Here is a 24,691-nt window from a genome sequence, read left to right as displayed (position 1 = left end):
CCAAGAAATGTCATAGACTTTAAATTATCTAAACATAAATAATTTTAACCTATACTTGTGAGCTAATCCACCATCATGGGGGATAAAGCATTTGCAAAATAAATTCTAGATAGTAGTATTGACATTGCATGTTCAAATATCAAGACACTTGCTCATGTTTACCATCTTAAAGTAGACTTCTTGATTTGACTTGTTTATTTTGGCCATTTGTGTGTCAGTAGCAGTATTTGTAAAAATGCCTCCTCTACCTAAAAAGCATTGTGACGACGAGGATGGGATTTGAACCCATGCGTGCAGAGCACAATGGATTAGCAGTCCATCGCCTTAACCACTCGGCCACCTCGTCTCACTTATATGCAATCTGGCAAACTTTCCAACACCACTTGTAATACTTCAAAGTCAATTCTTTATGTTCTTGTAGATTGTGTCATTTTCACAATCACGAGCTTGATAGCAAGTCGACTTTCAACCATCCTTGGCTTTAGGAACATTTATTTAATTTTAACCGAAACTTGTGAACAAATCCACCATTACCCACATCACAAACAAAAATGATTTTTAATACTTCTGGCCAATAACATGACCTTCTCTGTAAAAGTAATGTATTAATTTTCACTAAATGTGTTCTATGCTTGTCTTTAATGAATTGACAGACTATGTTACATGAGTTACAGTAATTTCAAATCTCTGCAAATATTACAAACATCACCATTTAGAGTTTGCTGTCACTGTAATGTAAACAAGAAAATTATGCAGGAATAAGGTTTAACCTATATTAAGGGCTCTGCTGTAAAAATGTTTTAACTGCATCCCAGATCAGTTTAACAAAGCCCAAGAAATGTCATAGACTTTAAATTATCTAAACATAAATCATTTTAACCTATACTTGTGAGCTAATCCACCATCATGGGGGATAAAGCATTTGCAAAATAAATTCTAGAGTATTGACATTGCATGTTCAAATATCAAGGCACTTGCTCATGTTTACCATCTTAAAGTAGACTTCTTGATTTGACTTGTTTATTTTGGCCATTTTTGTGTCAGATTTACTTGCTGGTTTATGAAGCAGTATTTGTAAAAATGCCACTTCTACCTAAAGAGCATTGTGACGACAAGGATGGGATTTGAACCCATGCGTGCAGAGCACAATGGATTAGTAGTCCATTGCCTTAACCACTCGGCCACCTCGTCTCACTGGTATGCAGTCTGGCAAAATTTCCAACACCACTTGTTATTCTTTAAAGTCAATTCTTTATGTGCTTGTAGATTGTGTCATTTTCACAATCACGAGCTTGATAGTAAGTCGACTTTCAACAATCCTTGGCTTTAGGAACATTTATTTAATTTTAACCGATACTTGTGAACAAATCCACCATCATCCACCTCACAAACAAAAATGATTTTTAATACTTCTGACCAATAATATGACCTTCTCTATAAAAGTAATGTGTTAATTTTCACTAAATGTGTTCTATGCTTGTCTTTAATGAAGTGACAGACTATGTTACATGAGTTACAGTAATTTCAAATCTCTGCAAATATTACAAACATCACCATTTAGAGTTTGCTGTCACTGTAATGTAAACAAGAAAATTATGCAGGAATAAGGTTTAACCTATATTAAGGGCTCTGCTGTAAAAAAATTTAACTGCACCCCATATCAGTTTAATAAAGCCCAAGAAATGTCATAGACTTTAACTATCTAAACATAAATTATTTTAACCTATACTTGTGAGCTAATCCACCATCATGTGGAAATAAAGCATTTGCCAAACAAATTCAAGATAGTAGTATTGACAATGCATGTTCAAATATCAAGACACTTGCTCATGTTTATCATCTTAAAGTAGACTTCTTGATTTGACTTGTTTATTTTGGCCATTTTTGTGGTCAGCTTCACTTGCTGGTTTATGATGCAGTATTTGTAAAAATGCCTCTTCTACAGAAAGAGCATTGTGACGACGAGGATGGGATTTGAACCCATGCGTGCAGAGAACAATGGATTAGCAGTCCATCACCTTAACCACTCGGCCACCTCGTCTCACTGGTATGCAATCTGGCAAACTTTCCAACACCACTTGTTATACTTCAAAGTCAATTCTTTATGTTCTTGTAGATTGTGTCATTTTCACAATCACGAGCTTGATAGTAAGTCGACTTTCAACCATCCTTGGCTTTAGGAACATTTATTTAATTTTAACCGATACTTGTGAACAAATCCACCATCATCCACCTCACAAACAAAAATGATTTTTAATACTTCTGGCCAATAACATGACCTTCTCTGTAAAAGTAATGTATTAATTTTCACTAAATGTGTTCTATGCTTGTCTTTAATGAAGTGACAGACTATGTTACATGAGTTACAGTAATTTCAAATCTCTGCAAATATTACAAACATCACCATTTAGAGTTTGCTGTCACTGTAATGTAAACAAGAAAATTATGCAGGAATACGGTTTAACCTATATTAAGGGCTCTGCTGTAAAAAATTTCAACTGCACCCCATATCAGTTTAATAAAGCCCAAGAAATGTCATAGACTTTAATTATCTAAACATAAATTATTTTAACCTATACTTGTGAGTTAATCCACCATCATGGGGAAATAAAGCATTTGCCAAACAAATTCAAGATAGTAGTATTGACAATGCATGTTCAAATATCAAGACACTTGCTCATGTTTACCATCTTAAAGTAGACTTCTTGATTTGACTTGTTTATTTTGGCCATTTTTGTGTCAGCTTCACTTGCTGGTTTATGATGCAGTATTTGTAAAAATGCCTCTTCTGCCGAAAGAGCATTGTGATGACGAGTATGGGATTTGAACACATGCGTGCAGAGCACAATGGATTAGCAGACCATGGCCTTAACCACTCGGCCACCTCATCTCACTGGTATGCAATCTGGCAAACTTTCCAACACCACTTTTTATACTTCAAAGTCAATTCTTTATGTTCTTGTAGATTGTGTCATTTTCACAATCACGAGCTTGATAGCAAGTCGACTTTTAACCATCCTTGGCTTTAGGAACATTTATTTAATTTTAACCGAAACTTGTGAACAAATCCACCATCACCCACCTCACAAACAAAAATGATTTTTAATACTTCTGGCCAATAACATGACCTTCTCTGTAAAAGTAATGTATTAATTTTCACTAAATGTGTTCTATGCTTGTCTTTAATAAGGTGACAGACTATGTTACATGAGTTACAGTAATTTCAAATCTCAGCAAATATTACAAACATTACCATTTAGAGTTTGCTGTCACTGTAATGTAAACAAGAAAATTATGCAGGAATAAGGTTTAACCTATATTAAGGGCTCTGCTGTAAAAATGTTTTAACTGCATCCCATATCAGTTTAACAAAGCCCAAGAAATGTCATAGACTTTAAATTATCTAAACATAAATCATTTTAACCTATACTTGTGAGCTAATCCACCATCATGGGGGATAAAGCATTTGCAAAATAAATTCTAGATAGTAGTATTGACATTGCATGTTCAAATATCAAGACACTTGCGCATGTTTACCATCTTAAAGTAGACTTATTGATTTGACTTGTTTATTTTGGCCATTTTTGTGTCAGCTTCACTTTCTGGTTTATGAAGCAGTATTTGTAAAAATGCCTCTTCTACCTAAAGAGTATTGTGACGACAAGGATGGGATTTGAACCCATGCATGCAGAGCACAATGGATTAGCAGTCCATCGCCTTAACCACTCGGCCACCCCGTTTCACTGGTATGCAGTCTGGCAAAATTTCCAACACCACTTGTTATTCTTCAAAGTCAATTCTTTATGTTCTTGTAGATTGTGTCATTTTCACAATCACGAGCTTGATAGTAAGTCGACTTTCAACCATCCTTGGCTTTAGGAACATTTATTTAATTTTAACCGATACTTGTGAACAAATCCACCATCATCCACCTCACAAACAAAAATGATTTTTAATACTTCTGGCCAATAACATGACCTTCTCTGTAAAAGTAATGTATTAATTTTCACTAAATGTGTTCTATGCTTGTCTTTAATGAAGTGACAGACTATGTTTCATGAGTTACAGTAATTTGAAATCTCTGCAAATATTACAAACATCACCATTTCGAGTTTGCTGTCACTGTAATGTAAACAAGAAAATTATGCAGGAATAAGGTTTAACCTATATTAAGGGCTTTTCTCTGCTGTAAATTTTTTTAACTGCACCCCATATCAGTTTAACAAAGCCCAAGAAATGTCATAGACTTTAATTATCTAAACATAAATTATTTTAACCTATACTTGTGAGCTAATCCACCATCATGGGGAAATAAAGCATTTGCAAAATAAATTCTAGATAGTAGTATTGACATTGCATGTTCAAATATCAAGACACTTGCTCATGTTTACCATCTTAAAGTAGACTTCTTGATTTGACTTGTTTATTTAGGCAATTTTTGTGTCAGCTTCACTTGCTGGTTTATGAAGCAGTATTTGTAAAAATGCCTCTTCTACCTAAAGAGCATTGTGACGACGAGGATGGGATTTGAACCCATGCATGCAGAGCACAATGGATTAGCAGTCCATCGCCTTAACCACTCGGCCACCTTGTCTCACTGGTATGCAATCTGGCAAACTTTCAAACACCACTTGTTATACTTCAAAGTCAATTCTTTATGTTCTTGTAGATTGTGTCATTTTCACAATCACGAGCTTGATAGTAAGTCGACTTTCAACCATCCTTGGCTTTAGGAACATTTATTTAATTTTAACCGATACTTGTGAACAAATCCACCATCATCCACCTCACAAACAAAAATTGTTTTTAATACTTCTGGCCAATAACATGACCTTCTCTGTAAAAGTAATGTATTAATTTTCACTAAATGTGTTCTATGCTTGTCTTTAATGAAGTGACAGACTATTTTTCATGAGTTACAGTAATTTGAAATCTCTGCAAATATTACAAACATCACCATTTCGAGTTTGCTGTCACTGTAATGTAAACAAGAAAATTATGCAGGAATAAGGTTTAACCTATATTAAGGGCTCTGCTGTAAAAATGTTTTAACTGCATCCCATATCAGTTGAAAAAAGCCCAAGAAATGTCATAGACTTTAAATTATCTAAACATAAATCATTTTAACCTATACTTGTGAGCTAATCCACCATCATGGGGGGATAAAGCATTTGCAAAATAAATTCTAGATAGTAGTATTGACATTGCATGTTCAAATATCAAGACACTTGCTCATGTTTACCATCTTAAAGTAGACTTCTTGATTTGACTTGTTTATTTTGGCAATTTGTGTGTCAGTATTTGTAAAAATGCCTCTTCTACGTAAAAAGCATTGTGACGACGAGGATGGGATTTGAACCCATGCGTGCAGAGCACAATGGATTAGCAGTCCATCGCCTTAACCACTCAGCCACCTCGTCTCACTGGTATGCAAACTGGCAAACATTCCAACACCACTAGTTATACTTCAAAGTCAATTCTTTATGTTCTTGTAGATTGTGTCATTTTCACAATCACGAGCTTGATAGCAAGTCGACTTTCAACCATCCTTGGCTTTAGGAACATTTATTTAATTTTAACCGAAACTTGTGAACAAATCCACCATCACCCACCTCACAAACAAAAATTATTTTTAATACTTCTGGCCAATAACATGACCTTCTCTGGAAAAGTAATGTATTAATTTTCACTAAATGTGTTCTATGCTTGTCTTTAAGGAAGTGACAGACTATGTTACATGAGTTACAGTAATTTCAAATCTCTGCAAATATTACAAACATCACCATTTAGAGTTTGCTGTCACTGTAATGTAAACAAGACAATTATGCAGGAATAAGGTTTAACCTATATTAAGGGCTCTGCTGTAAAAAAATTTAACTGCATCCCATATCAGTTTAACAAAGCCCAAGAAATGTCATAGACTTTAAATTATCTAAACATAAATAATTTTAACCTATACTTGTGAGCTAATCCACCATCATGGGGGATAAAGCATTTGCAAAATAAATTCTAGATAGTAGTATTGACATTGCATGTTCAAATATCAAGACACTTGCTCATGTTTACCATCTTAAAGTAGACTTCTTGATTTGACTTGTTTATTTTGGCCATTTGTGTGTCAGTAGCAGTATTTGTAAAAATGCCTCTTCTACCTAAAAAGCATTGTGACGACGAGGATGGGATTTGAACCCATGCGTGCAGAGCACAATGGATTAGCAGTCCATCGCCTTAACCACTCGGCCACCTCGTCTCACTTGTATGCAATCTGGCAAACTTTCCAACACCACTAGTTATACTTCAAAGTCAATTCTTTATGTTCTTGTAGATTGTGTCATTTTCACAATCACGAGCTTGATAGCAAGTCGACTTTCAACCATCCTTGGCTTTAGGAACATTTATTTAATTTTAACCGAAACTTGTGAACAAATCCACCATCACCCACCTCACAAACAAAAATTATTTTTAATACTTCTGGCCAATAACATGACCTTCTCTGTAAAAGTAATGTATTAATTTTCACTAAATGTGTTCTATGCTTGTCTTTAAGGAAGTGACAGACTATGTTACATGAGTTACAGTAATTTCAAATCTCTGCAAATATTACAAACATCACCATTTAGAGTTTGCTGTCACTGTAATGTAAACAAGAAAATTATGCAGGAATAAGGTTTAACCTATATTAAGGGCTCTGCTGTAAAAATGTTTTAACTGCATCCCATATCAGTTTAACAAAGCCCAAGAAATGTCATAGACTTTAAATTATCTAAACATAAATCATTTTAACCTATACTTGTGAGCTAATCCACCATCATGGGGGATAAAGCATTTGCAAAATAAATTCTATATAGTAGTATTGACATTGCATGTTCAAATATCAAGACACTTGCTCATGTTTACCATCTTAAAGTAGACTTCTTGATTTGACTTGTTTATTTTGGCAATTTGTGTGTCAGTAGCAGTATTTGTAAAAATGCCTCTTCTACCTAAAAAGCATTGTGACGACGAGGATGGGATTTGAACCTATGCGTGCAGAGCACAATGGATTAGCAGTCCATCACCTTAACCACTCAGCCACCTCGTCTCACTGGTATGCAATCTGGCAAACATTCCAACACCACTAGTTATACTTCAAAGTCAATTCTTTATGTTCTTGTAGATGGTGTCATTTTCACAATCACGAGCTTGATAGCAAGTCGACTTTCAACCATCCTTGGCTTTAGGAACATTTATTTAATTTTAACCGAAACTTGTGAACAAATCCACCATCACCCACCTCACAAACAAAAATGATTTTTAATACTTCTGGCCAATAACATGACCTTCTCTGTAAAAGTAATGTATTAATTTTCACTAAATGTGTTCTATGCTTGTCTTTAAGGAAGTGACAGACTATGTTACATGAGTTACAGTAATTTCAAATCTCTGCAAATATTACAAACATCACCATTTAGAGTTTGCTGTCACTGTAATGTAAACAAGAAAATTATGCAGGAATAAGGTTTAACCTATATTAAGGGCTCTGCTGTAAAAATGTTTTAACTGCATCCCATATCAGTTTAAAAAAGCCCAAGAAATGTCATAGACTTTAAATTATCTAAACATAAATCATTTTAACCTATACTTGTGAGCTAATCCACCATCATGGGGGATAAAGCATTTGCAAAATAAATTCTAGATAGTAGTATTGACATTGCATGTTCAAATATCAAGACACTTGCTCATGTTTACCATCTTAAAGTAGACTTCTTGATTTGACTTGTTTATTTTGGCAATTTGTGTGTCAGTATTTGTAAAAATGCCTCTTCTACCTAAAAAGCATTGAGACAACGAGGATGGGATTTGAACCAATGCGTGCAGAGCACAATGGATTAGCAGTCCATCGCCTTAACCACTCAGCCACCTCGTCTCACTGGTATGCAATCTGGCAAACATTCCAACACCACTAGTTATACTTCAAAGTCAATTCTTTATGTTCTTGTAGATTGTGTCATTTTCACAATCACGAGCTTGATAGCAAGTCGACTTTCAACCATCCTTGGCTTTAGGAACATTTATTTAATTTTAACCGAAACTTGTGAACAAATACACCATTACCCACATCACAAACAAAAATTATTTTTAATATTTCTGGCCAATAACATGACCTTCTCTGGAAAAGTAATGTATTAATTTTCACTAAATGTGTTCTATGCTTGTCTTTAAGGAAGTGACAGACTATGTTACATGAGTTACAGTAATTTCAAATCTCTGCAAATATTACAAACATTACCATTTAGAGTTTGCTGTCACTGTAATGTAAACAAGAAAATTATGCAGGAATAAGGTTTAACCTATATTAAGGGCTCTGCTGTAAAAATGTTTTAACTGCATCCCAGATCAGTTTAACAAAGCCCAAGAAATGTCATAGACTTTAAATTATCTAAACATAAATCATTTTAACCTATACTTGTGAGCTAATCCACCATCATGGGGGATAAAGCATTTGCAAAATAAATTCTAGAGTATTGACATTGCATGTTCAAATATCAAGGCACTTGCTCATGTTTACCATCTTAAAGTAGACTTCTTGATTTGACTTGTTTATTTTGGCCATTTTTGTGTCAGATTCACTTGCTGGTTTATGAAGCAGTATTTGTAAAAATGCCACTTCTACCTAAAGAGCATTGTGACGACAAGGATGGGATTTGAACCCATGCGTGCAGAGCACAATGGATTAGCAGTCCATCGCCTTAACCACTCGGCCACCACGTCTCACTGGTATGCAGTCTGGCAAAATTTCCAACACCACTTGTTATTCTTTAAAGTCAATTCTTTATGTGCTTGTAGATTGTGTCATTTTCACAATCACGAGCTTGATAGTAAGTCGACTTTCAACCATCCTTGGCTTTAGGAACATTTATTTAATTTTAACCGATACTTGTGAACAAATCCACCATCATCCACCTCACAAACAAAAATGATTTTTAATACTTCTGGCCAATAACATGACCTTCTCTGTAAAAGTAATGTATTAATTTTCACTAAATGTGTTCTATGCTTGTCTTTAATGAAGTGACAGACTATGTTACATGAGTTACAGTAATTTCAAATCTCTGCAAATATTACAAACATCACCATTTAGAGTTTGCTGTCACTGTAATGTAAACAAGAAAATTATGCAGGAATAAGGTTTAACCTATATTAAGGGCTCTGCTGTAAAAAAATTTAACTGCACCCCATATCAGTTTAATAAAGCCCAAGAAATGTCATAGACTTTAACTATCTAAACATAAATTATTTTAACCTATACTTGTGAGCTAATCCACCATCATGTGGAAATAAAGCATTTGCCAAACAAATTCAAGATAGTAGTATTGACAATGCATGTTCAAATATCAAGACACTTGCTCATGTTTATCATCTTAAAGTAGACTTCTTGATTTGACTTGTTTATTTTGGCCATTTTTGTGTCAGCTTCACTTGCTGGTTTATGATGCAGTATTTGTAAAAATGCCTCTTCTACAGAAAGAGCATTGTGACGACGAGGATGGGATTTGAACCCATGCGTGCAGAGAACAATGGATTAGCAGTCCATCACCTTAACCACTCGGCCACCTCGTCTCACTGGTATGCAATCTGGCAAACTTTCCAACACCACTTGTTATACTTCAAAGTCAATTCTTTATGTTCTTGTAGATTGTGTCATTTTCACAATCACGAGCTTGATAGTAAGTCGACTTTCAACCATCCTTGGCTTTAGGAACATTTATTTAATTTTAACCGATACTTGTGAACAAATCCACCATCATCCACCTCACAAACAAAAATGATTTTTAATACTTCTGGCCAATAACATGACCTTCTCTGTAAAAGTAATGTATTAATTTTCACTAAATGTGTTCTATGCTTGTCTTTAATGAAGTGACAGACTATGTTACATGAGTTACAGTAATTTCAAATCTCTGCAAATATTACAAACATCACCATTTAGAGTTTGCTGTCACTGTAATGTAAACAAGAAAATTATGCAGGAATACGGTTTAACCTATATTAAGGGCTCTGCTGTAAAAAATTTCAACTGCACCCCATATCAGTTTAATAAAGCCCAAGAAATGTCATAGACTTTAATTATCTAAACATAAATTATTTTAACCTATACTTGTGAGTTAATCCACCATCATGGGGAAATAAAGCATTTGCCAAACAAATTCAAGATAGTAGTATTGACAATGCATGTTCAAATATCAAGACACTTGCTCATGTTTACCATCTTAAAGTAGACTTATTGATTTGACTTGTTTATTTTGGCCATTTTTGTGTCAGCTTCACTTGCTGGTTTATGATGCAGTATTTGTAAAAATGCCTCTTCTGCCGAAAGAGCATTGTGATGACGAGTATGGGATTTGAACACATGCGTGCAGAGCACAATGGATTAGCAGACCATCGCCTTAACCACTCGGCCACCTCATCTCACTGGTATGCAATCTGGCAAACTTTCCAACACCACTTTTTCTACTTCAAAGTCAATTCTTTATGTTCTTGTAGATTGTGTCATTTTCACAATCACGAGCTTGATAGCAAGTCGACTTTCAACCATCCTTGGCTTTAGGAACATTTATTTAATTTTAACCGAAACTTGTGAACAAATCCACCATCACCCACCTCACAAACAAAAATGATTTTTAATACTTCTGGCCAATAACATGACCTTCTCTGTAAAAGTAATGTATTAATTTTCACTAAATGTGTTCTATGCTTGTCTTTAATAAGGTGACAGACTATGTTACATGAGTTACAGTAATTTCAAATCTCAGCAAATATTACAAACATTACCATTTAGAGTTTGCTGTCACTGTAATGTAAACAAGAAAATTATGCAGGAATAAGGTTTAACCTATATTAAGGGCTCTGCTGTAAAAAATTTTTAACTGCATCCAATATCAGTTTAACAAAGCCCAAGAAATGTCATAGACTTTAATTATCTAAACATAAATCATTTTAACCTATACTTGTGAGCTAATCCACCATCATGGGGGATAAAGCATTTGCAAAATAAATTCTAGATAGTAGTATTGACATTGCATGTTCAAATATCAAGACACTTGCTCATGTTTACCATCTTAAAGTAGACTTCTTGATTTGACTTGTTTATTTAGGCAATTTTTGTGTCAGCTTCACTTGCTGGTTTATGAAGCAGTATTTGTAAAAATGCCTCTTCTACCTAAAGAGCATTGTGACGACGAGGATGGGATTTGAACCCATGCATGCAGAGCACAATGGATTAGCAGTCCATCGCCTTAACCACTCGGCCACCTCGTCTCACTGGTATGCAGTCTGGCAAACTTTCCAACACCACTTGTTATACTTCAAAGTCAATTCTTTATGTTCTTGTAGATTGTGTCATTTTCACAATCACGAGCTTGATAGTAAGTCGACTTTCAACCATCCTTGGCTTTAGGAACATTTATTTAATTTTAACCGATACTTGTGAATAAATCCACCATCATCCACCTCACAAACAAAAATGATTTTTAATACTTCTGGCCAATAACATGACCTTCTCTGTAAAATTAATGTATTAATTTTCACTAAATGTGTTCTATGCTTGTCTTTAATGAAGTGACAGACTATGTTACATGAGTTACAGTAATTTCAAATCTCTGCAAATATTACAAACATCACCATTTAGAGTTTGCTGTCACTGTAATGTAAACAAGAAAATTATGCAGGAATACGGTTTAACCTATATTAAGGGCTCTGCTGTAAAAAATTTCAACTGCACCCCATATCAGTTTAATAAAGCCCAAGAAATGTCATAGACTTTAATTATCTAAACATAAATTATTTTAACCTATACTTGTGAGTTAATCCACCATCATGGGGAAATAAAGCATTTGCCAAACAAATTCAAGATAGTAGTATTGACAATGCATGTTCAAATATCAAGACACTTGCTCATGTTTACCATCTTAAAGTAGACTTCTTGATTTGACTTGTTTATTTTGGCCATTTTTGTGTCAGCTTCACTTGCTGGTTTATGATGCAGTATTTGTTAAAATGCCTCTTCTGCCGAAAGAGCATTGTGATGACGAGTATGGGATTTGAACACATGCGTGCAGAGCACAATGGATTAGCAGACCATCGCCTTAACCACTCGGCCACCTCATCTCACTGGTATGCAATCTGGCAAACTTTCCAACACCACTTTTTATACTTCAAAGTCAATTCTTTATGTTCTTGTAGATTGTGTCATTTTCACAATCACGAGCTTGATAGCAAGTCGACTTTCAACCATCCTTGGCTTTAGGAACATTTATTTAATTTTAACCGAAACTTGTGAACAAATCCACCATCACCCACCTCACAAACAAAAATGATTTTTAATACTTCTGGCCAACAACATGACCTTCTCTGTAAAAGTAATGTATTAATTTTCACTAAATGTGTTCTATGCTTGTCTTTAATAAGGTGACAGACTATGTTACATGAGTTACAGTAATTTCAAATCTCAGCAAATATTACAAACATTACCATTTAGAGTTTGCTGTCACTGTAATGTAAACAAGAAAATTATGCAGGAATAAGGTTTATCCTATATTAAGGGCTCTGCTGTAAAAATTTTTTAACTGCATCCAATATCAGTTTAACAAAGCCCAAGAAATGTCATAGACTTTAATTATCTAAACATAAATCATTTTAACCTATACTTGTGAGCTAATCCACCATCATGGGGGATAAAGCATTTGCAAAATAAATTCTAGATAGTAGTATTGACATTGCATGTTCAAATATCAAGACACTTGCTCATGTTTACCATCTTAAAGTAGACTTCTTGATTTGACTTGTTTATTTTGGCCATTTGTGTGTCAGTAGCAGTATTTGTAAAAATGCCTCTTCTACCTAAAAAGCATTGTGACGACGAGGATGGGATTTGAACCCATGCGTACAGAGCATAATGGATTAGCAGTCCATCGCCTTAACCACTCGGCCACCTCGTCTCACTTGTAGGCAATCTGGCAAACTTTCCAACACCACTAGTTATACTTCAAAGTCAATTCTTTATGTTCTTGTAGATTGTGTCATTTTCACAATCACGAGCTTGATAGCAAGTCGACTTTCAACCATCCTTGGCTTTAGGAACATTTATTTAATTTTAACCGAAACTTGTGAACAAATCCACCATCACCCACCTCACAAACAAAAATGATTTTTAATACTTCTGGCCAATAACATGACCTTCTCTGTAAAAGTAATGTATTAATTTTCACTAAATGTGTTCTATGCTTGTCTTTAAGGAAGTGACAGACTATGTTACATGAGTTACAGTAATTTCAAATCTCTGCAAATATTACAAACATCACCATTTAGAGTTTGCTGTCACTGTAATGTAAACAAGAAAATTATGCAGGAATAAGGTTTAACCTATATTAAGGGCTCTGCTGTAAAAATGTTTTAACTGCATCCCATATCAGTTTAACAAAGCCCAAGAAATGTCATAGACTTTAAATTATCTAAACATAAATCATTTTAACCTATACTTGTGAGCTACAGTAATCCACCATCATGGGGGATAAAGCATTTGCAAAATAAATTCTAGATAGTAGTATTGACATTGCATGTTCAAATATCAAGACACTTGCGCATGTTTACCATCTTAAAGTAGACTTCTTGATTTGACTTGTTTATTTTGGCCATTTTTGTGTCAGCTTCACTTGCTGGTTTATGAAGCAGTATTTGTAAAAATGCCTCTTCTACCTAAAGAGTATTGTGACGACAAGGATGGGATTTGAACCCATGCATGCAGAGCACAATGGATTAGCAGTCCATCGCCTTAACCACTCGGCCACCCCGTCTCACTGGTATGCAGTATGGCAAAATTTCCAACACCACTTGTTATTCTTCAAAGTCAATTCTTTATGTTCTTGTAGATTGTGTCATTTTCACAATCACGAGCTTGATAGTAAGTCGACTTTCAACCATCCTTGGCTTTAGGAACATTTATTTAATTTTAACCGATACTTGTGAACAAATCCACCATCATCCACCTCACAAACAAAAATGATTTTTAATACTTCTGGCCAATAACATGACCTTCTCTGTAAAAGTAATGTATTAATTTTCACTAAATGTGTTCTATGCTTGTCTTTAATGAAGTGACAGACTATGTTTCATGAGTTACAGTAATTTGAAATCTCTGCAAATATTACAAACATCACCATTTCGAGTTTGCTGTCACTGTAATGTAAACAAGAAAATTATGCAGGAATAAGGTTTAACCTATATTAAGGGCTTTTCTCTGCTGTAAATTTTTTTAACTGCACCCCATATCAGTTTAACAAAGCCCAAGAAATGTCATAGACTTTAATTATCTAAACATAAATTATTTTAACCTATACTTGTGAGCTAATCCACCATCATGGGGAAATAAAGCATTTGCAAAATAAATTCTAGATAGTAGTATTGACATTGCATGTTCAAATATCAAGACACTTGCTCATGTTTACCATCTTAAAGTAGACTTCTTGATTTGACTTGTTTATTTAGGCAATTTTTGTGTCAGCTTCACTTGCTGGTTTATGAAGCAGTATTTGTAAAAATGCCTCTTCTACCTAAAGAGCATTGTGACGACGAGGATGGGATTTGAACCCATGCATGCAGAGCACAATGGATTAGCAGTCCATCGCCTTAATCACTCGGCCACCTCGTCTCACTGGTATGCAGTCTGGCAAACTTTCCAACACCACTTGTTATACTTCAAAGTCAATTCTTTATGTTCTTGTAGATTGTGTCATTTTCACAATCACGAGCTTGATAGTAAGTCGACTTTCAACCATCCTTGGCTTTAGGAACATTTATTTAATTTTAACCGATACTTGTGAATAAATCCACCATCATCCACCTCACAAACAAAAATGATTTTTAATACTTCTGGCCAATAACATGACCTTCTCTGTAAAAGTAATGTATTAATTTTCACTAAATGTGTTCTATGCTTGTCTTTAATGAAGTGACAGACTATGTTACATGAGTTACAGTAATTTCAAATCTCTGCAAATATTACAAACATCACCATTTAGAGTTTGCTGTCACTGTAATGTAAACAAGAAAATTATGCAGGAATAAGGTTTAACCTATATTAAGGGCTCTGCTGTAAAAAATTTCAACTGCACCCCATATCAGTTTAATAAAGCCCAAGAAATGTCATAGACTTTAATTATCTAAACATAAATTATTTTAACCTATACTTGTGAGTTAATCCACCATCATGGGGAAATAAAGCATTTGCCAAACAAATTCAAGATAGTAGTATTGACAATGCATGTTCAAATATCAAGACACTTGCTCATGTTTACCATCTTAAAGTAGACTTCTTGATTTGACTTGTTTATTTTGGCCATTTGTGTGTCAGTAGCAGTATTTGTAAAAATGCCTCTTCTACCTAAAAAGCATTGTGACGACGAGGATGGGATTTGAACCCATGCGTGCAGAGCACAATGGATTAGCAGTCCATCGCTTTAACCACTCGGCCACCTCGTCTCACTTGTATGTAATCTGGCAAACTTTCCAACACCACTAGTTATACTTCAAAGTCAATTCTTTATGTTCTTGTAGATTGTGTCATTTTCACAATCACGAGCTTGATAGCAAGTCGACTTTCAACCATCCTTGGCTTTAGGAACATTTATTTAATTTTAACCGAAACTTGTGAACAAATCCACCATCACCCACCTCACAAACAAAAATGATTTTTAATACTTCTGGCCAATAACATGACCTTCTCTGTAAAAGTAATGTATTAATTTTCACTAAATGTGTTCTATGCTTGTCTTTAAGGAAGTGACAGACTATGTTACATGAGTTACAGTAATTTCAAATCTCTGCAAATATTACAAACATCACCATTTCGAGTTTGCTGTCACTGTAATGTAAACAAGAAAATTATGCAGGAATAAGGTTTAACCTATATTAAGGGCTTTTCTCTGCTGTAAATTTTTTTAACTGCACCCCATATCAGTTTAACAAAGCCCAAGAAATGTCATAGACTTTAATTATCTAAACATAAATTATTTTAACCTATACTTGTGAGCTAATCCACCATCATGGGGAAATAAAGCATTTGCAAAATAAATTCTAGATAGTAGTATTGACATTGCATGTTCAAATATCAAGACACTTGCTCATGTTTACCATCTTCAAGTAGACTTCTTGATTTGACTTGTTTATTTAGGCAATTTTTGTGTCAGCTTCACTTGCTGGTTTATGAAGCAGTATTTGTAAAAATGCCTCTTCTACCTAAAGAGCATTGTGACGACGAGGATGGGATTTGAACCCATGCATGCAGAGCACAATGGATAAGCAGTCCATCGCCTTAACCACTCGGCCACCTCGTCTCACTGGTATGCAGTCTGGCAAACTTTCCAACACCACTTGTTATATTTCAAAGTCAATTCTTTATGTTCTTGTAGATTGTGTCATTTTCACAATCACGAGCTTGATAGTAAGTCGACTTTCAACCATCCTTGGCTTTAGGAACATTTATTTAATTTTAACCGATACTTGTGAATAAATCCACCATCATCCACCTCACAAACAAAAATTATTTTTAATACTTCTGGCCAATAACATGACCTTATCTGTAAAAGTAATGTATTAATTTTCACTAAATGTGTTCTATGCTTGTCTTTAATGAAGTGACAGACTATTTTTCATGAGTTACAGTAATTTGAAATCTCTGCAAATATTACAAACATCACCATTTCGAGTTTGCTGTCACTGTAATGTAAACAAGAAAATTATGCAGGAATAAGGTTTAACCTATGTTAAGGGCTTTTCTCTGCTGTAAATTTTTTTAACTACACCCCATATCAGTTTAACAAAGCCCAAGAAATGTCATAGACTTTAATTATCTAAACATAAATTATTTTAACCTATACTTGTGAGCTAATCCACCATCATGGGGAAATAAAGCATTTGCAAAATAAATTCTAGATAGTAGTATTGACATTGCATGTTCAAATATCAAGACACTTGCTCATGTTTACCATCTTAAAGTAGACTTCTTGATTTAGGCCATTTTTGTGTCAGCTTCACTTGCTGGTTTATGAAGCAGTATTTGTAAAAATGCCTCTTCTACCTAAAGAGCATTGTGACGAGGAGGATGGGATTCGAACCCATGCGTGCAGAGCACAATGGATTAGCAGTCCATCGCCTTAACCACTCGGCCACCTTGTCACACTGGTATGCAATCTGGCAAACTTTCCAACACCACTTGTTATACTTCAAAGTCAATTCTTTATGTTCTTGTAGATTGTGTCATTTTCACAATCACGAGCTTGATAGTAAGTCGACTTTCAACCATCCTTGGCTTTAGGAACATTTATTTAATTTTAACCGATACTTGTGAACAAATCCACCATCATCCACCTCACAAACAAAAATGATTTTTAATACTTCTGGCCAATAACATGACCTTCTCTGTAAAAGTAATGTATTAATTTTCACTAAATGTGTTCTATGCTTGTCTTTAATAAGGTGACAGACTATGTTACATGAGTTACAGTAATTTCAAATCTCAGCAAATATTACAAACATTACCATTTAGAGTTTGCTGTCACTGTAATGTAAACAAGAAAATTATGCAGGAATAAGGTTTAACCTATATTAAGGGCTCTGCTGTAAAATTTTTTTAACTGCATCCCATATCAGTTTAACAAAGCCCAAGAAATGTCATAGACTTTAATTATCTAAACATAAATCATTTTAACCTATACTTGTGAGCTAATCCACCATCATGGGGGATAAAGCATTTGCAAAATAAATTCTAGATAGTAGTATTGACATTGCATGTTCAAATATCAAGACACTTGCTCATGTTTACCATCTTAAAGTAGACTTCTTGATTTGACTTGTTTATTTTGGCCATTTGTGTGTCAGTAGCAGTATTTGTAAAAATGCCTCTTCTACCTAAAAAGCATTGTGACGACGAGGATGGGATTTGAACCCATGCGTGCAGAGCACAATGGATTAGCAGTCCATCGCCTTAACCACTCGGCCACCTCGTCTCACTTGTATGCAATCAGGCAAACTTTCCAACACCACTAGTTATACTTCAAAGTCAATTCTTTATGTTCTTGTAGATTGTGTCATTTTCACAATCACGAGCTTGATAGCAAGTCGACTTTCAACCATCCTTGGCTTTAGGAACATTTATTTAATTTTAACCGAAACTTGTGAACAAATCCACCATCACCCACCTCACAAACAAAAAATGATTTTTAATACTTCTGGCCAATAACATGACCTTCTCTGTAAAAGTAATGTATTAATTTTCACTAAATGTGTTCTATGCTTGTCTTTAAGGAAGTGACAGACTATGTTACATGAGTTACAGTAATTTCAAATCTCTGCAAATATTACAAACATCACCATTTAGAGTTTGCTGTCACTGTAATGTAAACAAGAAAATTATGCAGGAATAAGGTTTAACCTATATTAAGGGCTCTGCTGTAAAAATGTTTTAACTGCATCCCATATCAGTTTAACAAAGCCCAAGAAATGTCATAGACTTTAAATTATCTAAACATAAATCATTTTAACCTATACTTGTGAGCTAATCCACCATCATGGGGGATAAAGCATTTGCAAAATAAATTCTAGATAGTAGTATTGACATTGCATGTTCAAATATCAAGACACTTGCGCATGTTTACCATCTTAAAGTAGACTTCTTGATTTGACTTGTTTATTTTGGCCATTTTTGTGTCAGCTTCACTTGCTGGTTTATGAAGCAGTATTTGTAAAAATGCCTCTTCTACCTAAAGAGTATTGTGACGACAAGGATGGGATTTGAACCCATGCATGCAGAGCACAATGGATTAGCAGTCCATCGCCTTAACCACTCGGCCACCCCGTCTCACTGGTATGTAGTCTGGCAAAATTTCCAACACCACTTGTTATTCTTCAAAGTCAATTCTTTATGTTCTTGTAGATTGTGTCATTTTCACAATCACGAGCTTGATAGTAAGTCGACTTTCAACCATCCTTGGCTTTAGGAACATTTATTTAATTTTAACCGATACTTGTGAACAAATCCACCATCATCCACCTCACAAACAAAAATGATTTTTAATACTTCTGGCCAATAACATGACCTTCTCTGTAAAAGTAATGTATTAATTTTCACTAAATGTGTTCTATGCTTGTCTTTAATGAAGTGACAGACTATGTTACATGAGTTACAGTAATTTCAAATCTCTGCAAATATTACAAACATCACCATTTAGAGTTTGCTGTCACTGTAATGTAAACAAGAAAATTATGCAGGAATACGGTTTAACCTATATTAAGGGCTCTGCTGTAAAAAATTTCAACTGCACCCCATATCAGTTTAATAAAGCCCAAGAAATGTCATAGACTTTAATTATCTAAACATAAATTATTTTAACCTATACTTGTGAGTTAATCCACCATCATGGGGAAATAAAGCATTTGCCAAACAAATTCAAGATAGTAGTATTGACAATGCATGTTCAAATATCAAGACACTTGCTCATGTTTACCATCTTAAAGTAGACTTATTGATTTGACTTGTTTATTTTGGCCATTTTTGTGTCAGCTTCACTTGCTGGTTTATGATGCAGTATTTGTAAAAATGCCTCTTCTGCCGAAAGAGCATTGTGATGACGAGTATGGGATTTGAACACATGCGTGCAGAGCACAATGGATTAGCAGACCATCGCCTTAACCACTCGGCCACCTCATCTCACTGGTATGCAATCTGGCAAACTTTCCAACACCACTTTTTCTACTTCAAAGTCAATTCTTTATGTTCTTGTAGATTGTGTCATTTTCACAATCACGAGCTTGATAGCAAGTCGACTTTCAACCATCCTTGGCTTTAGGAACATTTATTTAATTTTAACCGAAACTTGTGAACAAATCCACCATCACCCACCTCACAAACAAAAATGATTTTTAATACTTCTGGCCAATAACATGACCTTCTCTGTAAAAGTAATGTATTAATTTTCACTAAATGTGTTCTATGCTTGTCTTTAATAAGGTGACAGACTATGTTACATGAGTTACAGTAATTTCAAATCTCAGCAAATATTACAAACATTACCATTTAGAGTTTGCTGTCACTGTAATGTAAACAAGAAAATTATGCAGGAATAAGGTTTAACCTATATTAAGGGCTCTGCTGTAAAAAATTTTTAACTGCATCCAATATCAGTTTAACAAAGCCCAAGAAATGTCATAGACTTTAATTATCTAAACATAAATCATTTTAACCTATACTTGTGAGCTAATCCACCATCATGGGGGATAAAGCATTTGCAAAATAAATTCTAGATAGTAGTATTGACATTGCATGTTCAAATATCAAGACACTTGCTCATGTTTACCATCTTAAAGTAGACTTCTTGATTTGACTTGTTTATTTAGGCAATTTTTGTGTCAGCTTCACTTGCTGGTTTATGAAGCAGTATTTGTAAAAATGCCTCTTCTACCTAAAGAGCATTGTGACGACGAGGATGGGATTTGAACCCATGCATGCAGAGCACAATGGATTAGCAGTCCATCGCCTTAACCACTCGGCCACCTCGTCTCACTGGTATGCAGTCTGGCAAACTTTCCAACACCACTTGTTATACTTCAAAGTCAATTCTTTATGTTCTTGTAGATTGTGTCATTTTCACAATCACGAGCTTGATAGTAAGTCGACTTTCAACCATCCTTGGCTTTAGGAACATTTATTTAATTTTAACCGATACTTGTGAATAAATCCACCATCATCCACCTCACAAACAAAAATGATTTTTAATACTTCTGGCCAATAACATGACCTTCTCTGTAAAATTAATGTATTAATTTTCACTAAATGTGTTCTATGCTTGTCTTTAATGAAGTGACAGACTATGTTACATGAGTTACAGTAATTTCAAATCTCTGCAAATATTACAAACATCACCATTTAGAGTTTGCTGTCACTGTAATGTAAACAAGAAAATTATGCAGGAATACGGTTTAACCTATATTAAGGGCTCTGCTGTAAAAAATTTCAACTGCACCCCATATCAGTTTAATAAAGCCCAAGAAATGTCATAGACTTTAATTATCTAAACATAAATTATTTTAACCTATACTTGTGAGTTAATCCACCATCATGGGGAAATAAAGCATTTGCCAAACAAATTCAAGATAGTAGTATTGACAATGCATGTTCAAATATCAAGACACTTGCTCATGTTTACCATCTTAAAGTAGACTTCTTGATTTGACTTGTTTATTTTGGCCATTTTTGTGTCAGCTTCACTTGCTGGTTTATGATGCAGTATTTGTTAAAATGCCTCTTCTGCCGAAAGAGCATTGTGATGACGAGTATGGGATTTGAACACATGCGTGCAGAGCACAATGGATTAGCAGACCATCGCCTTAACCACTCGGCCACCTCATCTCACTGGTATGCAATCTGGCAAACTTTCCAACACCACTTTTTATACTTCAAAGTCAATTCTTTATGTTCTTGTAGATTGTGTCATTTTCACAATCACGAGCTTGATAGCAAGTCGACTTTCAACCATCCTTGGCTTTAGGAACATTTATTTAATTTTAACCGAAACTTGTGAACAAATCCACCATCACCCACCTCACAAACAAAAATGATTTTTAATACTTCTGGCCAACAACATGACCTTCTCTGTAAAAGTAATGTATTAATTTTCACTAAATGTGTTCTATGCTTGTCTTTAATAAGGTGACAGACTATGTTACATGAGTTACAGTAATTTCAAATCTCAGCAAATATTACAAACATTACCATTTAGAGTTTGCTGTCACTGTAATGTAAACAAGAAAATTATGCAGGAATAAGGTTTAACCTATATTAAGGGCTCTGCTGTAAAAAATTTTTAACTGCATCCAATATCAGTTTAACAAAGCCCAAGAAATGTCATAGACTTTAATTATCTAAACATAAATCATTTTAACCTATACTTGTGAGCTAATCCACCATCATGGGGGATAAAGCATTTGCAAAATAAATTCTAGATAGTAGTATTGACATTGCATGTTCAAATATCAAGACACTTGCTCATGTTTACCATCTTAAAGTAGACTTCTTGATTTGACTTGTTTATTTTGGCCATTTGTGTGTCAGTAGCAGTATTTGTAAAAATGCCTCTTCTACCTAAAAAGCATTGTGACGACGAGGATGGGATTTGAACCCATGCGTACAGAGCATAATGGATTAGCAGTCCATCGCCTTAACCACTCGGCCACCTCGTCTCACTTGTAGGCAATCTGGCAAACTTTCCAACACCACTAGTTATACTTCAAAGTCAATTCTTTATGTTCTTGTAGATTGTGTCATTTTCACAATCACGAGCTTGATAGCAAGTCGACTTTCAACCATCCTTGGCTTTAGGAACATTTATTTAATTTTAACCGAAACTTGTGAACAAATCCACCATCACCCACCTCACAAACAAAAATGATTTTTAATACTTCTGGCCAATAACATGACCTTCTCTGTAAAAGTAATGTATTAATTTTCACTAAATGTGTTCTATGCTTGTCTTTAAGGAAGTGACAGACTATGTTACATGAGTTACAGTAATTTCAAATCTCTGCAAATATTACAAACATCACCATTTAGAGTTTGCTGTCACTGTAATGTAAACAAGAAAATTATGCAGGAATAAGGTTTAACCTATATTAAGGGCTCTGCTGTAAAAATGTTTTAACTGCATCCCATATCAGTTTAACAAAGCCCAAGAAATGTCATAGACTTTAAATTATCTAAACATAAATCATTTTAACCTATACTTGTGAGCTACAGTAATCCACCATCATGGGGGATAAAGCATTTGCAAAATAAATTCTAGATAGTAGTATTGACATTGCATGTTCAAATATCAAGACACTTGCGCATGTTTACCATCTTAAAGTAGACTTCTTGATTTGACTTGTTTATTTTGGCCATTTTTGTGTCAGCTTCACTTGCTGGTTTATGAAGCAGTATTTGTAAAAATGCCTCTTCTACCTAAAGAGTATTGTGACGACAAGGATGGGATTTGAACCCATGCATGCAGAGCACAATGGATTAGCAGTCCATCGCCTTAACCACTCGGCCACCCCGTCTCACTGGTATGCAGTATGGCAAAATTTCCAACACCACTTGTTATTCTTCAAAGTCAATTCTTTATGTTCTTGTAGATTGTGTCATTTTCACAATCACGAGCTTGATAGTAAGTCGACTTTCAACCATCCTTGGCTTTAGGAACATTTATTTAATTTTAACCGATACTTGTGAACAAATCCACCATCATCCACCTCACAAACAAAAATGATTTTTAATACTTCTGGCCAATAACATGACCTTCTCTGTAAAAGTAATGTATTAATTTTCACTAAATGTGTTCTATGCTTGTCTTTAATGAAGTGACAGACTATGTTTCATGAGTTACAGTAATTTGAAATCTCTGCAAATATTACAAACATCACCATTTCGAGTTTGCTGTCACTGTAATGTAAACAAGAAAATTATGCAGGAATAAGGTTTAACCTATATTAAGGGCTTTTCTCTGCTGTAAATTTTTTTAACTGCACCCCATATCAGTTTAACAAAGCCCAAGAAATGTCATAGACTTTAATTATCTAAACATAAATTATTTTAACCTATACTTGTGAGCTAATCCACCATCATGGGGAAATAAAGCATTTGCAAAATAAATTCTAGATAGTAGTATTGACATTGCATGTTCAAATATCAAGACACTTGCTCATGTTTACCATCTTAAAGTAGACTTCTTGATTTGACTTGTTTATTTAGGCAATTTTTGTGTCAGCTTCACTTGCTGGTTTATGAAGCAGTATTTGTAAAAATGCCTCTTCTACCTAAAGAGCATTGTGACGACGAGGATGGGATTTGAACCCATGCATGCAGAGCACAATGGATTAGCAGTCCATCGCCTTAATCACTCGGCCACCTCGTCTCACTGGTATGCAGTCTGGCAAACTTTCCAACACCACTTGTTATACTTCAAAGTCAATTCTTTATGTTCTTGTAGATTGTGTCATTTTCACAATCACGAGCTTGATAGTAAGTCGACTTTCAACCATCCTTGGCTTTAGGAACATTTATTTAATTTTAACCGATACTTGTGAATAAATCCACCATCATCCACCTCACAAACAAAAATGATTTTTAATACTTCTGGCCAATAACATGACCTTCTCTGTAAAAGTAATGTATTAATTTTCACTAAATGTGTTCTATGCTTGTCTTTAATGAAGTGACAGACTATGTTACATGAGTTACAGTAATTTCAAATCTCTGCAAATATTACAAACATCACCATTTAGAGTTTGCTGTCACTGTAATGTAAACAAGAAAATTATGCAGGAATAAGGTTTAACCTATATTAAGGGCTCTGCTGTAAAAAATTTCAACTGCACCCCATATCAGTTTAATAAAGCCCAAGAAATGTCATAGACTTTAATTATCTAAACATAAATTATTTTAACCTATACTTGTGAGTTAATCCACCATCATGGGGAAATAAAGCATTTGCCAAACAAATTCAAGATAGTAGTATTGACAATGCATGTTCAAATATCAAGACACTTGCTCATGTTTACCATCTTAAAGTAGACTTCTTGATTTGACTTGTTTATTTTGGCCATTTGTGTGTCAGTAGCAGTATTT

The 24,691-nt window shown here is 34.6% G+C and overlaps 29 non-coding genes across 29 annotated transcripts; all 29 read right to left on the bottom strand.

Moving 5' to 3' along the window:
- Positions 1–264: 264 nt before the first annotated feature.
- On the bottom strand, positions 265–346 carry TRNAS-GCU (transfer RNA serine (anticodon GCU)). Its single transcript has one exon. It is a non-coding gene; the product is annotated as a tRNA-Ser (tRNA).
- Positions 347–1,109: 763 nt separating this feature from the next.
- Positions 1,110–1,191, bottom strand: TRNAS-ACU (transfer RNA serine (anticodon ACU)). Its single transcript has one exon. It is a non-coding gene; the product is annotated as a tRNA-Ser (tRNA).
- A 768-nt stretch (positions 1,192–1,959) lies between these two features.
- Positions 1,960–2,041, bottom strand: TRNAS-GCU (transfer RNA serine (anticodon GCU)). The gene has a single exon. It is a non-coding gene; the product is annotated as a tRNA-Ser (tRNA).
- A 767-nt stretch (positions 2,042–2,808) lies between these two features.
- Positions 2,809–2,890, bottom strand: TRNAS-GCU (transfer RNA serine (anticodon GCU)). The gene has a single exon. It is a non-coding gene; the product is annotated as a tRNA-Ser (tRNA).
- Positions 2,891–3,658: 768 nt separating this feature from the next.
- On the bottom strand, positions 3,659–3,740 carry TRNAS-GCU (transfer RNA serine (anticodon GCU)). The gene has a single exon. It is a non-coding gene; the product is annotated as a tRNA-Ser (tRNA).
- Positions 3,741–4,512: 772 nt separating this feature from the next.
- TRNAS-GCU (transfer RNA serine (anticodon GCU)) lies at positions 4,513–4,594 on the bottom strand. Its single transcript has one exon. It is a non-coding gene; the product is annotated as a tRNA-Ser (tRNA).
- A 744-nt stretch (positions 4,595–5,338) lies between these two features.
- On the bottom strand, positions 5,339–5,420 carry TRNAS-GCU (transfer RNA serine (anticodon GCU)). The gene has a single exon. It is a non-coding gene; the product is annotated as a tRNA-Ser (tRNA).
- Positions 5,421–6,168: 748 nt separating this feature from the next.
- On the bottom strand, positions 6,169–6,250 carry TRNAS-GCU (transfer RNA serine (anticodon GCU)). Its single transcript has one exon. It is a non-coding gene; the product is annotated as a tRNA-Ser (tRNA).
- Positions 6,251–6,999: 749 nt separating this feature from the next.
- TRNAS-GCU (transfer RNA serine (anticodon GCU)) lies at positions 7,000–7,081 on the bottom strand. The gene has a single exon. It is a non-coding gene; the product is annotated as a tRNA-Ser (tRNA).
- Positions 7,082–7,824: 743 nt separating this feature from the next.
- TRNAS-GCU (transfer RNA serine (anticodon GCU)) lies at positions 7,825–7,906 on the bottom strand. Its single transcript has one exon. It is a non-coding gene; the product is annotated as a tRNA-Ser (tRNA).
- A 763-nt stretch (positions 7,907–8,669) lies between these two features.
- TRNAS-GCU (transfer RNA serine (anticodon GCU)) lies at positions 8,670–8,751 on the bottom strand. The gene has a single exon. It is a non-coding gene; the product is annotated as a tRNA-Ser (tRNA).
- Positions 8,752–9,518: 767 nt separating this feature from the next.
- TRNAS-GCU (transfer RNA serine (anticodon GCU)) lies at positions 9,519–9,600 on the bottom strand. The gene has a single exon. It is a non-coding gene; the product is annotated as a tRNA-Ser (tRNA).
- A 767-nt stretch (positions 9,601–10,367) lies between these two features.
- Positions 10,368–10,449, bottom strand: TRNAS-GCU (transfer RNA serine (anticodon GCU)). Its single transcript has one exon. It is a non-coding gene; the product is annotated as a tRNA-Ser (tRNA).
- Positions 10,450–11,216: 767 nt separating this feature from the next.
- TRNAS-GCU (transfer RNA serine (anticodon GCU)) lies at positions 11,217–11,298 on the bottom strand. Its single transcript has one exon. It is a non-coding gene; the product is annotated as a tRNA-Ser (tRNA).
- Positions 11,299–12,065: 767 nt separating this feature from the next.
- On the bottom strand, positions 12,066–12,147 carry TRNAS-GCU (transfer RNA serine (anticodon GCU)). Its single transcript has one exon. It is a non-coding gene; the product is annotated as a tRNA-Ser (tRNA).
- Positions 12,148–12,895: 748 nt separating this feature from the next.
- On the bottom strand, positions 12,896–12,977 carry TRNAS-GCU (transfer RNA serine (anticodon GCU)). The gene has a single exon. It is a non-coding gene; the product is annotated as a tRNA-Ser (tRNA).
- A 773-nt stretch (positions 12,978–13,750) lies between these two features.
- TRNAS-GCU (transfer RNA serine (anticodon GCU)) lies at positions 13,751–13,832 on the bottom strand. The gene has a single exon. It is a non-coding gene; the product is annotated as a tRNA-Ser (tRNA).
- A 772-nt stretch (positions 13,833–14,604) lies between these two features.
- TRNAS-GCU (transfer RNA serine (anticodon GCU)) lies at positions 14,605–14,686 on the bottom strand. Its single transcript has one exon. It is a non-coding gene; the product is annotated as a tRNA-Ser (tRNA).
- A 748-nt stretch (positions 14,687–15,434) lies between these two features.
- TRNAS-GCU (transfer RNA serine (anticodon GCU)) lies at positions 15,435–15,516 on the bottom strand. Its single transcript has one exon. It is a non-coding gene; the product is annotated as a tRNA-Ser (tRNA).
- A 772-nt stretch (positions 15,517–16,288) lies between these two features.
- Positions 16,289–16,370, bottom strand: TRNAS-GCU (transfer RNA serine (anticodon GCU)). The gene has a single exon. It is a non-coding gene; the product is annotated as a tRNA-Ser (tRNA).
- A 756-nt stretch (positions 16,371–17,126) lies between these two features.
- Positions 17,127–17,211, bottom strand: TRNAS-GCU (transfer RNA serine (anticodon GCU)). The gene has a single exon. It is a non-coding gene; the product is annotated as a tRNA-Ser (tRNA).
- A 748-nt stretch (positions 17,212–17,959) lies between these two features.
- Positions 17,960–18,041, bottom strand: TRNAS-GCU (transfer RNA serine (anticodon GCU)). The gene has a single exon. It is a non-coding gene; the product is annotated as a tRNA-Ser (tRNA).
- Positions 18,042–18,810: 769 nt separating this feature from the next.
- TRNAS-GCU (transfer RNA serine (anticodon GCU)) lies at positions 18,811–18,892 on the bottom strand. The gene has a single exon. It is a non-coding gene; the product is annotated as a tRNA-Ser (tRNA).
- A 767-nt stretch (positions 18,893–19,659) lies between these two features.
- On the bottom strand, positions 19,660–19,741 carry TRNAS-GCU (transfer RNA serine (anticodon GCU)). Its single transcript has one exon. It is a non-coding gene; the product is annotated as a tRNA-Ser (tRNA).
- Positions 19,742–20,508: 767 nt separating this feature from the next.
- TRNAS-GCU (transfer RNA serine (anticodon GCU)) lies at positions 20,509–20,590 on the bottom strand. The gene has a single exon. It is a non-coding gene; the product is annotated as a tRNA-Ser (tRNA).
- A 767-nt stretch (positions 20,591–21,357) lies between these two features.
- On the bottom strand, positions 21,358–21,439 carry TRNAS-GCU (transfer RNA serine (anticodon GCU)). Its single transcript has one exon. It is a non-coding gene; the product is annotated as a tRNA-Ser (tRNA).
- Positions 21,440–22,187: 748 nt separating this feature from the next.
- On the bottom strand, positions 22,188–22,269 carry TRNAS-GCU (transfer RNA serine (anticodon GCU)). Its single transcript has one exon. It is a non-coding gene; the product is annotated as a tRNA-Ser (tRNA).
- A 773-nt stretch (positions 22,270–23,042) lies between these two features.
- Positions 23,043–23,124, bottom strand: TRNAS-GCU (transfer RNA serine (anticodon GCU)). Its single transcript has one exon. It is a non-coding gene; the product is annotated as a tRNA-Ser (tRNA).
- A 772-nt stretch (positions 23,125–23,896) lies between these two features.
- On the bottom strand, positions 23,897–23,978 carry TRNAS-GCU (transfer RNA serine (anticodon GCU)). Its single transcript has one exon. It is a non-coding gene; the product is annotated as a tRNA-Ser (tRNA).
- Between the last annotated feature and the right edge of the window lie 713 nt (positions 23,979–24,691).

The sequence above is a fragment of the Pseudophryne corroboree genome, chromosome 11 (assembly GCF_028390025.1).
Source record: "Pseudophryne corroboree isolate aPseCor3 chromosome 11, aPseCor3.hap2, whole genome shotgun sequence".
Taxonomy (NCBI): domain Eukaryota; kingdom Metazoa; phylum Chordata; class Amphibia; order Anura; family Myobatrachidae; genus Pseudophryne; species Pseudophryne corroboree.
Note: the sequence above shows the minus strand (reverse complement) of the source record. Positions and strands in the feature narration are given on the sequence as shown.